The 14074-nt window shown below is 47.3% G+C and overlaps 1 long non-coding RNA gene across 8 annotated transcripts in view; it reads right to left on the minus strand.

The window, feature by feature from the left end:
- Positions 1 to 14074, minus strand: part of LOC136472181 (uncharacterized) — a 28874-nt gene that overhangs the window by 14215 nt on the left and 585 nt on the right. For 3 of the 8 annotated variants that reach the window (XR_010762288.1, XR_010762291.1, XR_010762289.1), the window contains exons 2-3: positions 13751 to 13966; positions 11234 to 11278 (exon numbers count right to left, since the gene is read on the minus strand). This is a non-coding gene — a long non-coding RNA (uncharacterized lncRNA). Of the gene's footprint in view, positions 1 to 9271; positions 9390 to 11233; positions 11279 to 13750; positions 13967 to 14074 lie in introns of those variants that run through there. The other 5 variants (XR_010762293.1, XR_010762295.1, XR_010762294.1 and 2 more) reach the window with 3 other exon arrangements.

The following is a 14074-nucleotide window of genomic DNA, read 5'->3' on the forward strand; positions in this document are numbered from 1 at the left end:
TTAGCATATTGGAAGGTTTCAATTAAATATGAAATGAGTTCCAATTGGTTAAATTTTGGTAGGTCTTGGTGCACTTTTTTTTCTTATATAGAGATAACCAATTTTAAAAAGCTTCTCTTACTGTTGCTCTATTTCTACAACTGAGAAGAAAATTTTGGAACTGTTCGCGTGGCTGTAGTTGTAGAAAACAAAAGGATCATGCCTATAGGCTATAGCAGTGGGCAGTGGCTGCAGTTCTGAAGCTTTTAAAACAAAGTAAAATATTTAACTACACAGATTAGCCAAATCATTTATAGAAGGAGAGAGATAGTAGCCCAGCTAAAATCCAAATTAGGAGAAGTCGATGAGTTGAGAAAGTTATGTGGAGAGCTTTAGCAATCAGCACCAAATATAACAGAAGAAAGATGGAGGTATAGTAGACTTGCCTGCCTTATAGTTCAGAGCCAGGATGTTGCAATGGAAGAGAATGTCTGAAATAGTATATAAGGCAAATATTACATGCTCTTTGAGTTTAAATTCAAAGCTTTCAGCAGAGTCAAACATGGTTGTATTAAATTGCTCAAGTAAAACACGTTTTTTTTTCACTGATATGACCCATTTTTCTCTGCTTTGATAGTTATTAGAGCTGAGTTGGACATGATAACTCAGGTACCTTTAGCATGATTCAGGATAACATCTAGCACCAAATGATTACCTTTTTTATTTTTAGAAAATAAATAGCCAACCCAAGAGGAATAGGGATAGAGAAAATTATGGTGAGCACTGTAACTGTAAAGAGATAGAAAACTAAAAGGTTCTGTTGTGATAGTCTAGGATTTACTCTCAAATAATCCTAGATGTAGCTAGCTCCATAATCTCTTTACAGGCATTTTATCAAACACATGCTGTGCATAGTAAGAGAGAAGAAATAGGCAAACATAGGCGCGACTTTGCCGCGCCCTCATCAGAGAATAGCCCATGTTCGTCATGAATCAGATAACACATGTTTTATTGATCTGAGTGATAATTTATTTTATGATTACGGATGCAAGAGATGATGTTAGATTCTTTTTTTCCCTTATTGCAGTCCTTTGAATTACATAGGATCGAACTTTGAACAGGATTTAAGTGAATTTTGAATGTGTGCATGATTTTACTATAAGGAAGAAGCCTACTTTGTACAACTCACTATGTGTTTTATAATTGTACCCAAAAGCACTAAACAAATAGTCAGTCATCGCATTCACTGTGCTCTGAACAGATTGAGATAATATGGTGTTGCCGTCAGGGAAGGAGAACTGAGCATACGCCGCGCCCTGCCTGTGTCTGGGCCAGACTGCATACTGTTGTGTGAGTCCATTTGGAGACTATATGTTGTCTTCGCCACGTAGTAATAGAATGGATTGCATACGTACTGACGTGTACGTGTACGACCTGATTAAGGAGATCATTCTAAAAAAAAGTATGATGTGCCTAACTGCCTATATGAACTTGAAGAGAGGAAAAAGAAGTTCAAAATATACGATAAGATAGTGTAGTGATTCAGAAAAACAAGTGAAGAACTCAGTGATAACCAAAGCAGACGTGTCAACATCTCATGAATCTGGTTTTGTATATGTTGCAGCATATACACGATCGATACCACGGGGTACCACATGGACATACACAAAGAATTTGCTAGAACTCCTATAATGACTGCAGCATATGCAATGGCTATAGAATTCTTCTCTTCCAATTCTGTCTTTTGTTTAGAAATTGTGTAAGACGGGAAAAATCAGAACGTGCTCTTTTGGGTTTGTATCCCTATACTAAGTTTCGGAACTATGGAAATTGGAGAATAGGATAAGCATGATACAGGGAACTGCAGCCAGCGATACTATTTTTATTTTTACTTGTTTTTTTTTCAATTGTTAGTTTAGCATATTGGAAGGTTTCAATTAAATATGAAGTGAGTTCCAATTGGTTAAATTTTGGTAGGTCTTGGTGCACTTTTTTTTCTTATATAGAGATAACCAATTTTAAAAAGCTTCTCTTACTGTTGCTCTATTTCTACAGCTGAGAAGGAAATTTTGGAACTGTTCGCGTGGCTGTAGTTGTAGAAAACAAAAGGATCATGCCTATAGGCTATAGCAGTGGGCAGTGGCTGCAGTTCTGAAGCTTTTAAAACAAAGTAAAATATTTAACTACACAGATTAGCCAAATCATTTATAGAAGGAGAGAGATAGTAGCCCGGCTAAAATCCAAATTAGGAGAAGTCGATGAGTTGAGAAAGTTATGTGGAGAGCTTTAGCAATCAGCACCAAATATAACAGAAGAAAGATGGAGGTATAGTAGACTTGCCTGCCTTATAGTTCAGAGCCAGGATGTTGCAATGGAAGAGAATGTCTGAAATAGTATATAAGGCAAATATTACATGCTCTTTGAGTTTAAATTCAAAGCTTTCAGCAGAGCCAAACATGGTTGTATTAAATTGCTCAAGTAAAACACGTTTTTTTTCACTGATATGACCCATTTTTCTCTGCTTTGATAGTTATTAGAGCTGAGTTGGACATGATAACTCAGGTACCTTTAGCATGATTCAGGATAACATCTAGCACCAAATGATTACCTTTTTTATTTTTAGAAAATAAATAGCCAACCCAAGAGGAATAGGGATAGAGAAAATTATGGTGAGCACTGTAACTGTAAAGAGATAGAAAACTAAAAGGTTCTGTTGTGATAGTCTAGGATTTACTCTCAAATAATCCTAGATGTAGCTAGCTCCATAATCTCTTTACAGGCATTTTATCAAACACATGCTGTGCATAGTAAGAGAGAAGAAATAGGCAAACATAGGCGCGGCTTTGCTGCGCCCTCATCAGAGAATAGCCCATGTTCGTCATGAATCAGATAACACATGTATTATTGATCTGAGTGATAATTTATTTTATGATTACGGATGCAAGAGATGATGTTAGATTCTTTTTTTTTCCATTATTGCAGTCCTTTGAATTACATAGGATCGAACTTTGAACAGGATTTAAGTGAATTTTGAATGTGTGCATGATTTTACTATAAGGAAGAAGCCTACTTTGTACAACTCACTATGTGTTTTATAATTGTATCCAAAAGCACTAAACAAATAGTCAGTCATCGCATTCACTGTGCTCTGAACAGATTGAGATAATATGGTGTGGCCGTCGGGGAAGGAGAACTGAGCATACGCCGCGCCCTGCCTGTGTCTGGGCCAGACTGCATACTGTTGTGTGAGTCCATTTGGAGACTATATGTTGTCTTCGCCACGGAGTAATAGAATGGATTGCATACGTGCTGACGTGTACGTGTACAACCTGATTAAGGAGATCATTCTCAAAAAAAAAGTATGATGTGCCTAACTGCCTATATGAACTTGAAGAGAGGAAAAAGATGTTCAAAATATACGATAAGATAGTGTAGTGATTCAGAAAAACAAGTCAAGAACTCAGTGATAACCAAAGCAGACGTGTCAACATCTCATGAATCTGATTTTGTATATGTTGCAGCATATACACGATCGATACCACGGGGTACCACATGGACATACACAAAGAAGTTGCTAGAACTCCTATAATGACTGCAGCATATGCAATGGCTACAGAATTCTTCTCTTCCAATTCTGTCTTTTGTTTAGAAATTGTGTAAGACGGGAAAAATCGGAACGTGCTCTTTTGGGTATGTATCCCTATACTAAGTTTCGGAACTATGGAAATTGGAGAATAGGATAAGCATGATACAGGGAACTACAACTAGAGACACTATTTTTATTTTTACTTGGTTTTTTTTTTCAATTGTTAGTTTAGCATATTGGAAGGTTTCAATTAAATATGAAATGAGTTCCAATTGGTTAAATTTTGGTAGGTCTTGGTGCACTTTTTTTTCTTATATAGAGATAACCAATTTTAAAAAGCTTCTCTTACTGTTGCTCTATTTCTACAACTGAGAAGAAAATTTTGGAACTGTTCGCGTGGCTGTAGTTGTAGAAAACAAAAGGATCATGCCTATAGGCTATAGCAGTGGGCAGTGGCTGCAGTTCTGAAGCTTTTAAAACAAAGTAAAATATTTAACTACACAGATTAGCCAAATCATTTATAGAAGGAGAGAGATAGTAGCTGTCATGTGCGGGCGCACGTACGCCAGGCGCAGGCGAGCCCGCGACGTGCGCCGGGATGCCGAGCGCGCGGCCAGGGCGCAGGAAGGGCAGGCGCAGGCGAGTGGCTAGGAGGAAAATTAGCACTTGATTAGTTGTTTCCCTTGTTAGTTATTTCCTTGTTAAGATTAGTCCTACAATTAAGGAGAGACTTCTCCTTCTGTTGGCCGAGAGCCTTATATGCATTGTACCCGGAACCATTTGGGATTAAGCAAGAAGTTATCCCTAATCTCTCTCTCCCTCTACTAAGCCTGCGGTAGAGGGGTATAACCTCACCGGAGAAGACGGCCGACGGCTACGAACTACGTAGCCGAGGTCCGGCCAGCCGAGGGCCCTACGCCCTTGACAACCTGGTATCACGATCTAGACGGTCCTCGCCCACCCGCTCCAACCACTCTTCCGCATCTGCCCACCAGCCGCCGCCGCCGCCGCCGCCGTCACCACCAGCCGCCTCCGTAACCATGGCCCAACCCACGATCGCCGACGTGCTCGCCGAGTTGAGGGCCCTCAGCACGGACGTGAACACGCTGAAGTCTGACATGGCCGCCATGAAGGACAAGTCCTCCTCGTCGTCGGAGAACGGCGGCGGGCATCGCCCGGACGGGCAGCGCGACCACGACTCGTTCATCAAGCACAAAAAGTGGGACTTCCCCCGCTTCGATGGCACCGTCGATCCGATGCTGTTCATCAACAAATGCGAGTCGTACTTCCGCCACCACCGCACCATGGGAGAAGAACGCGTTCGGATGGCATCTTACCATCTGGATGACGTCGCGCAGCTGTGGTACAACCAGCTCGAGGAAGATGATGGCGCCCCGTCTTGGGGCCGGTTCAAGGACCTCCTGAATGAGAGGTTCGGGCCCCCTCTCCGCTCCGCCCCAATGTTCGAGCTCTCCGAGTGCCGGCGCACCGGAACAGTGGAGGAGTACTCCAATCGGTTCCAAGCACTCCTGCCCCGCGCCGGGCGGCTTGACGAGGCTCAGCGGGTGCAACTCTTCACCGGCGGCCTCCTTCCGCCTCTGAGTCACGCGGTGCGCATCCACAATCCTCACACGCTCGCCGCCGCGATGAGCTTGGCGCGTCAAGTGGAGCTCATGGAGATGGACAGGCCACCTCAGGCCCCGGTCCGGGCCGGCGCGCGCGGTCTGCTGCCGCCGCCAACGCCTCGCCAAGCTCTTCCCGCACCGCCTCAACAGCTGGCGCTTCCTGCGCCTCCGGCGGTTGCCGACCAGGGACGCCGCGAGGGCAACCAGCGGCGCCTCTCCACAGCGGAGCAGGCGGAACGTCGCCGCCTTGGCCTCTGTTTTAACTGTGACGAAAAGTACTCTCGTGGCCATAATAGGTTTTGCAAGCGGATTTTCTTCGTGGAAGGGGTGGAGATTGATGACACCGAAGACGCCGCTGACGCTGGGGACAAGGACGCCCCCTGCTTCTCCCTGCAGGCGGTGGCCGGTGTGTCCATGACGGACACCATGCAGCTCGCGGTGACACTGGGGGCCGCCTCGCTCGTCGCTCTCCTCGACTCCGGCAGCACCCACAATTTCATCTCCGAGGAGGCCGCGCGGCGCTCAGAGCTGCCTCTCCGCCAACGCCCCCGCCTCACGGCCATGGTCGCAAATGGCGAGAAGATCACCTGCGCCGGCGTCATCCGCGACGCGCCACTGCTCATCGCCGGTGTCGCGTTCCCGGCGGATCTCTTCGTCATGCCCCTGGCCGGGTACGACATCGTCCTCGGCACCAAGTGGCTCGGCGCGCTGGGGCCCATTGTGTGGGATTTGGCCAGCCGGCGCATGTCTTTTCAGCATGGGGGTCGCACCGTCTCCTGGGCTGGGCTGGCCACGGCGGCAGGCCCGGCGGCACGCGCCCTGTTCGCGGGCGAGCCGCTCCTGGAGGCCCTCCTCGACGCGTTTGCAGGGGTCTTTGCCACTCCGACTGGCCTCCCCCCCAAGCGCGCCCATGATCACCGCATCCTGCTGAAGCCCGATGCGCCGCCGGTGGCCGTACGGCCCTATCGGTACCCGGCTGCCCACAAGGATGAATTGGAGCGGCAGTGTGCCGCCATGATCGAACAAGGGATCGTCCGCCGCAGCGACTCCCCGTTCTCGTCGCCGGTCCTCCTAGTGAAGAAGCCCGACGGGTCCTGGCGCTTCTGCGTCGACTACCGGGCACTGAACGCCATGACGGTCAAAGACGCCTTCCCGATCCCGGTGGTGGATGAGCTGTTGGATGAGCTCAACGGCGCCAAATTCTTCTCCAAGCTAGACCTGCGGTCGGGGTACCACCAGGTCCGCATGCGGCCCGAGGACATCCACAAGACGGCGTTCCGCACGCATGACGGCCTGTACGAGTTCCTAGTTATGGCGTTCGGACTCTGCAACGCACCGGCCACATTCCAAGCCTTGATGAACGACGTTCTCCGGCCATTCCTCCGTCGCTTCGTCCTCGTATTTTTTGACGATATCTTGATCTACAGCAGGACATGGGCGGATCACTTGCGGCACTTGCGTGCTGTCCTCGACGAGCTCCGCCGCCACCAGCTCTTCGTCAAGCGCACCAAATGCTCCTTCGGTGCCTCCGCCGTCGCCTACCTCGGCCACGTGATCTCCGCTGCGGGCGTCGCCATGGACCCGGCCAAGGTGCAGGCTATCCATGACTGGCCGGCGCCGTGCTCCGCCCGTGCTGTTCGTGGATTCCTCGGACTCGCGGGGTACTACCGCAAGTTCGTGCATAACTATGGCACGGTGGCCGCGCCCCTCACGGCGTTGCTCAAAAAGGATGGCTTCGCATGGGACGACGCAGCAGCCGCGGCGTTCTCGGCGCTCAAAGCGGCGGTCACGTCGGCCCCCGTCCTCGCCATGCCTGACTTCGCCAAGCTGTTCGTCGTCGAGTGCGACGCGTCGACGGTCGGTTTTGGGGCGGTACTAGTCCAGGAGGGACACCCGGTGGCGTACTTCAGTCGGCCAGTGGCACCGCGTCACCGCGCCCTGGCCGCCTACGAGCGCGAGCTCATTGGCCTGGTTCAGGCGGTCCGGCATTGGAGGCCCTATCTGTGGGGGCGTCGATTCCTCGTCAAGACGGACCACTACAGCTTGAAATACCTCCTCGACCAGCGCCTCGCCACGATGCCACAGCACCACTGGGTCGGCAAGCTCCTGGGCTTCGACTTCACCGTGGAGTACCGCTCCGGGGCCACTAACACCGTCGCCGACGCCCTGTCCCGCCGCGACAACGAGGAGGGCGAGCTGCTAGCCATTTCGGCGCCCCAGTTCGACTTCATCGAGCGCCTCCGCCATGCCCAGGCCACCGATCCGGTGCTGGTCGCCATCCACGACGAACTCCGTGCGGGCACCCGCGCCGCGCCGTGGGCCATCACCGATGGCATGGTCGCCCTGGCGGGCCGCCTCTACATTCCGCCCGCTTCGCCGCTCCTCCAGGAGATCCTGTCCGCGGTCCACGACGACGGTCATGAAGGAGTTCATCGTACGCTGCACTGCCTGCGGCGTGATTTTCATTTCCCCAACATGCGTCGTTTGGTGCAGGAATTTGTGAAGGCGTGCGCCACGTGCCAGAAGTACAAGACAGACCACTTGAGGCCGGCCGGGCTGCTCCAGCCGCTGCCCATCCCGTCCAGCGTGTGGGCCGACATTGGCATTGATTTCATCGAAGCGCTGCCCCGGGCGCAGGGCAAGACAGTCATCCTCTCCGTCGTCGATCGCTTCAGCAAGTACTGCCACTTCATTCCGCTGGCGCACCCCTACACCGCCGAATCCGTCGCCCAAGTGTTCTTCGGCGACATCGTCCGCCTTCATGGCGTTCCGCAGTCCATCGTCTCGGACCGCGACCCGGTGTTCACGTCGGCGTTCTGGACCGAGCTCATGCGCCTCACTGGCACCAAGCTCTTCATGTCGTCGGCCTTTCACCCACAGACGGATGGCCAGACGGAGGCCGCCAACAGGGTGATCGTCATGTACCTCCGCTGTTTCACCGGCGACCGTCCTCGACAGTGGCTTCGCTGGCTCCCATGGGCCGAGTACACCTACAACACGGCTTTCCAAACATCGCTCCGGGAGACGCCGTTCCGCGTGGTCTATGGCCGCGATCCGCCGACCATCCGCTCTTATGAGCCTGGCGAGACGCGCATAGCCGCTGTTGCCCAGGAGATGGAGGACCGCGCGGCCTTCCTCGACGACGTCCGCTACCGCCTCGAACAGGCCCAGGCGGCCCAGAAGCGTGTCTACGACCAGCACCATCGTCCGGTGGCCTACCAAGTTGGTGACTGGGCACTTCTCCGGCTCCGGCAGCGCCCAGCAACGTCCCTGCCACGTACCACCACCGGCAAGCTCAAGCCCCGGTTCGTCGGGCCATATCGCGTCGTGGAGGTCATCAACGCCGTGGCTGTTCGGCTCGAGCTTCCCCCGGGGGCCCGCCTCCACGATGTGTTCCACGTGGGAGTGCTCAAGAAGTTCTTTGGGCCGCCGCCTGAAACGCCCCCGGCGCTGCCTCCAACTCACAACGGCGCTGTGGTGCCGGTGCCTGCTGCTGTCACAGCAGGCCGCCTGGCTCGCGGGGTACGGCAGGTGCTGGTCCAGTGGCAAGATGAGCCGGCTGCATCGGCTAGCTGGGAGGACTACGACGACTTCCGGGCTCGGTTTCCTGATTTTCAGCTCGAGGACGAGCTGGTCTTCGACGGCGGGAGAGATGTCATGTGCGGGCGCACGTACGCCAGGCGCAGGCGAGCCCGCGACGTGCGCCGGGATGCCGAGCGCGCGGCCAGGGCGCAGGAAGGGCAGGCGCAGGCGAGTGGCTAGGAGGAAAATTAGCACTTGATTAGTTGTTTCCCTTGTTAGTTATTTCCTTGTTAAGATTAGTCCTACAATTAAGGAGAGACTTCTCCTTCTGTTGGCCGAGAGCCTTATATGCATTGTACCCGGAACCATTTGGGATTAAGCAAGAAGTTATCCCTAATCTCTCTCTCCCTCTACTAAGCCTGTGGTAGAGGGGTATAACCTCACCGGAGAAGACGGCCGACGGCTACGAACTACGTAGCCGAGGTCCGGCCAGCCGAGGGCCCTACGCCCTTGACAGTAGCCCAGCTAAAATCCAAATTAGGAGAAGTCGATGAGTTGAGAAAGTTATGTGGAGAGCTTTAGCAATCAGCACCAAATATAGCAGAAGAAAGATGGAGGTATAGTAGACTTGCCTGCCTTATAGTTCAGAGCCAGGATGTTGCAATGGAAGAGAATGTCTGAAATAGTATATAAGGCAAATAATACATGCTCTTTGAGTTTAAATTCAAAGCTTTCAGCAGAGCCAAACATGGTTGTATTAAATTGCTCAAGTAAAACACGTTTTTTTTTCACTGATATGACCCATTTTTCTCTGCTTTGATAGTTATTAGAGCTGAGTTGGACATGATAACTCAGGTACCTTTAGCATGATTCAGGATAACATCTAGCACCAAATGAATACCTTTTTTTATTTTTAGAAAATAAATAGCCAACCCAAGAGGAATAGGGATAGAGAAAATTATGGTGAGCACTGTAACTGTAAAGAGATAGAAAACTCAAAGGTTCTGTTGTGATAGTCTAGGATTTACTCTCAAATAATCCTAGATGTAGCTGGCTCCATAATCTCTTTACAGGCATTTTATCAAACACATGCTGTGCATAGTAAGAGAGAAGAAATAGGCAAACATAGGCGCGGCTTTGCCGCGCCCTCATCAGAGAATAGCCCATGTTCGTCATGAATCAGATAACACATGTTTTATTGATCTGAGTGATAATTTATTTTATGATTACGGATGCAAGAGATGATGTTAGATTCTTTTTTTCCATTGTTGCAGTCCTTTGAATTACATAGGATCGAACTTTGAACAGGATTTAAGTGAATTTTGAATGTGTGCATGATTTTACTATAAGGAAGAAGCCTACTTTGTACAACTCACTATGTGTTTTATAATTGTATCCAAAAGCACTAAACAAATAGTCAGTCATCGCATTCACTGTGCTCTGAACAGATTGAGATAATATGGTGTTGCCGTCGGGGAAGGAGAACTGAGCATACGCCGCGCCCTGCCTGTGTCTGGGCCAGACTGCATACTGTTGTGTGAGTCCATTTGGAGACTATATGTTGTCTTCGCCACGGAGTAATAGAATGGATTGCATACGTGCTGACGTGTACGTGTACAACCTGATTAAGGAGATCATTCTCAAAAAAAAATTATGATGTGCCTAACTGCCTATATGAACTTGAAGAGAGGAAAAAGAAGTTCAAAATATACGATTTGATAGTGTAGTGATTCAGAAAAACAAGTCAAGAACTCAGTGATAACCAAAGCAGACGTGTCAACATCTCATGAATCTGATTTTGTATATGTTGTAGCATATACACGATCGATACCACGGGGTACCACATGGACATACACAAAGAAGTTGCTAGAACTCCTATAATGACTGCAGCATATGCAATGGCTACAGAATTCTTCTCTTCCAATTCTGTCTTTTGTTTAGAAATTGTGTAAGACGGGAAAAATCAGAGCGTGCTCATTTGGGTATGTATCCCTATACTAAGTTTCTGAACTATGGAGATTGGAGAATAGGATAAGCATGATATAGGGAACTGCAGCCAGAGATACTATTTTTATTTTTACTTTGTTTTTTTTCAATTGTTAGTTTAGCATATTGGAAGGTTTCAATTAAATATGAAATGAGTTCCAATTGGTTAAATTTTGGTAGGTCTTGGTGCACTTTTTTTCTTATATAGAGATAACCAATTTTAAAAAGCTTCTCTTACTCTTGCTCTATTTCTACAACTGAGAAGGAAATTTTGGAACTGTTTGCGTGGCTGTAGTTGTAGAAAACAAAAGGATCATGCCTATAGGCTATAGCAGTGGGCAGTGGCTATAGTTCTGAAGCTTTTAAAACAAAGTAAAAAAATTAACTACACAGATTAGCCAAATCATTTACTGAAGGAGAGAGATAGTAGCCTAGCTAAAATCCAAATTAGGAGAAGTCGACGAGTTGAGAAAGTTATGTGGAGAGCTTTAGCAATCAGCATAGCAGAAGAAAGATGGAGGTATAGTAGACTTGCCTGCCTTATAGTTCAGAGTCAGGATGTTGCAATGGAAGAGAATGTCTGAAATAGTATATAAGGCAAATATTACATGCTGTTTGAGTTTAAATTCAAAGCTTTCAGCAGAGCCAAACATGGTTGTATTAAATTGCTCAAGTAAAACATGCTTTTTTTCACTGATATGACCCATTTTTCTCTGCTTTGATAGTTATTAGAGCTGAGTTGGACATGATAACTCAGGTACCTTTAGCATGATTCAGGATAACATCTAGCACCAAATGAACTTTGCTGCTCAGGATATACATCTGCACAGATTAGCCAAATCTTTGCTACACATAGGCAGTGCTAAATTGGAGTATCTACTTGTATGGATTTCAGCAGTATCTTTTCTATTTTTAGAAAATAAATAGCCAACCCAAGAGGAATAGGGATAGAGAAAATTATGGTGAGCACTGTAACTGTAAAGAGATAGAAAACTAAAAGTTTCTGTTGTGATAGTCTAGGATTTACTCTCAAATAATTCTAGATGTAGCTGGCTCCATAATCTCTTTACAGGCATTTTATCAAACACATGCTGTGCATAGTAAGAGAGAAGAAATAGGCAAACATAGGCACGGCTTTGCGGCGCCCTCATCAGAGAATAGCCCATGTTCGTCATGAATCAGATAACACATGTTTTATTGATCTGAGTGATAATTTATTTTATGATTACGGATGTAAGAGATGATGTTAGATTCTTTTTTTTCCTTATTGCAGTCCTTTGAATTACATAGGATTGAACTTTGAACAGGATTTAAGTGAATTTTGAATGTGTGCATGATTTTACATAGGATTGAATTACACATGGTTTTTATTGACTTGGAGAAGGCTTATGATAAAATACCAAGGAATGTTATGTGGTGGGCTTTGGACAAACATAAAGTCCCAACGAAGTACGTCGGGCTCATTAAGGACATGTACAACAATGTTGTGACTAGAGTTCGAACAAGTGATGGAGACACGGATGACTTCCCGATTAGGATAGGACTACATCAAGGGTCAGCTTTGAGCCCTTATTTGTTTGCTTTAGTGATGGATGAGGTCACAAGGGACATACAAGGGGACATCCCTTGGTGTATGCTTTTCGCGGACGATGTAGTGCTAGTTGATGAAAGCCGGATAGGAGTGAACCAGAAACTGGAGTTATGGCGGGAGACTTTGGAGTCCAAAGGTTTTAGACTCAGTAGAACTAAAACTGAGTATATGAGATGTGACTTCGGCACTGCTACTCGGGAGGAGGAAGATGTTAGTTTGGAAGGTCAAGTAGTGCCTAGGAAGGATACCTTTCGATATTTAGGATCAATGCTACAGAGGGACGGGGATATTGATGAAGATGTTAGCCATAGAATCAAAGCAGGGTGGATGAAGTGGCGGCAAGCGTCTGGTGTCCTATGTGACAAGGGTACCACAGAAGCTAAAAGGCAAGTTTTATAGGACGGCGATTAGACCTGCTATGTTGTATGGTGCAGAATGTTGGCCTACGAAAAGACGACATGTTCAACAGCTAAGTGTCGCGGAAATGCGTATGTTGCGTTGGATTTGCGGTCATACTAGAAGGGATCGAGTTCGGAACGATGATATACGTGAGAGATTAGGGGTAGCGCCAATTGAAGAAAAGCTTGTCCAACACCGGTTGAGATGGTTTGGACATGTGCAACGGAGACCTCCAGATGCACCGGTGCGTAGTGGAATCCTAAGTCAGGATAGTAACGTGAAGAGAGGCAGAGGAAGACCGAAGTTGACTTGGGTAGAGGCAATAAAAGGAGACTTGAAAGGATGGAATATACCCAAAGACTTAGCCTTAGATAGGAGTGCTTGGAAGACAGCTATTCACGTGCCTGAACCTTGATTGCTTCTGATGGGTTTCAACTCTAGCCTACCCCAACTTGTTTGGGACTTAAAGGCTTTGTTGTTGTTGTTGTTGCATGATTTTACTATAAGGAAGAAGCCTGCTTTGTACAACTCACTATGTGTTTTATAATTGTATCCAAAAGCACTAAACAAATAGTCAGTCATCGCATTCACTGTGCTCTGAACAGATTGAGATAATATGGTGTTGCCGTCGGGGAAGGAGAACTGAGCATATATGGACTTATAAGTAGCAAAATGGTATCTGTGTGACAATGAGAAACCTATGTCTACAAAAAATTTCATGTCCATCAGATTGTAAACTCTCTGATGGAAGATTAAAATACCTTCCAAAATAATGGTATTTGATGCAATGGCCTAGCAAAATGAAATTAGGTTGGGCGCTTAGTTAGGAAAAGGGTTGTGAAGTTTATTAGCTTACAATTACACGAGTTCTTACTTTTAAACATGACAGTAAAAATCCAAATTTTGTAGTTATATTGGTATTGAATTATTGATCGAAATAAACAAAAACCTACAAGTACATTGACATCTGACAACTGACAAGATGTATAGTATCATCATAATTCTATCATACAAGAAACACAATTGACGATAACCACGTAAATGCAATGAATACAGTATTACCGGTGGAGGATTTGAGAGGAGCTGCTCCTGATGGAGGATTGGGGCCTCTCCAGCGGACTGCAGTAATCAGGCGGCCATGGATGGGGACTGCGGTTGGGGGATCTTCCTCTGTTTCTGGATCAATCAGCCATTCGTGAGATGAAGCAGCCGAATCACTATCAGATAACTCGTTTTGCTTCTATCTGCAGGGATCGGAAGATAATGTGGCCAATAGATCTGCAAAAATTAGAAGCGAGCCCACCTCCATGGATCAGAAGCAAAGGAACAGACAAAACACGAGAGAAGGACAGATAAACAATTGGGAAAAATGGAACTAATCGTCCC

This window comes from Miscanthus floridulus, chromosome 8 (genome assembly GCF_019320115.1).
Source record: "Miscanthus floridulus cultivar M001 chromosome 8, ASM1932011v1, whole genome shotgun sequence".
In the NCBI taxonomy this organism is placed as follows: Eukaryota; Viridiplantae; Streptophyta; class Magnoliopsida; order Poales; family Poaceae; genus Miscanthus; species Miscanthus floridulus.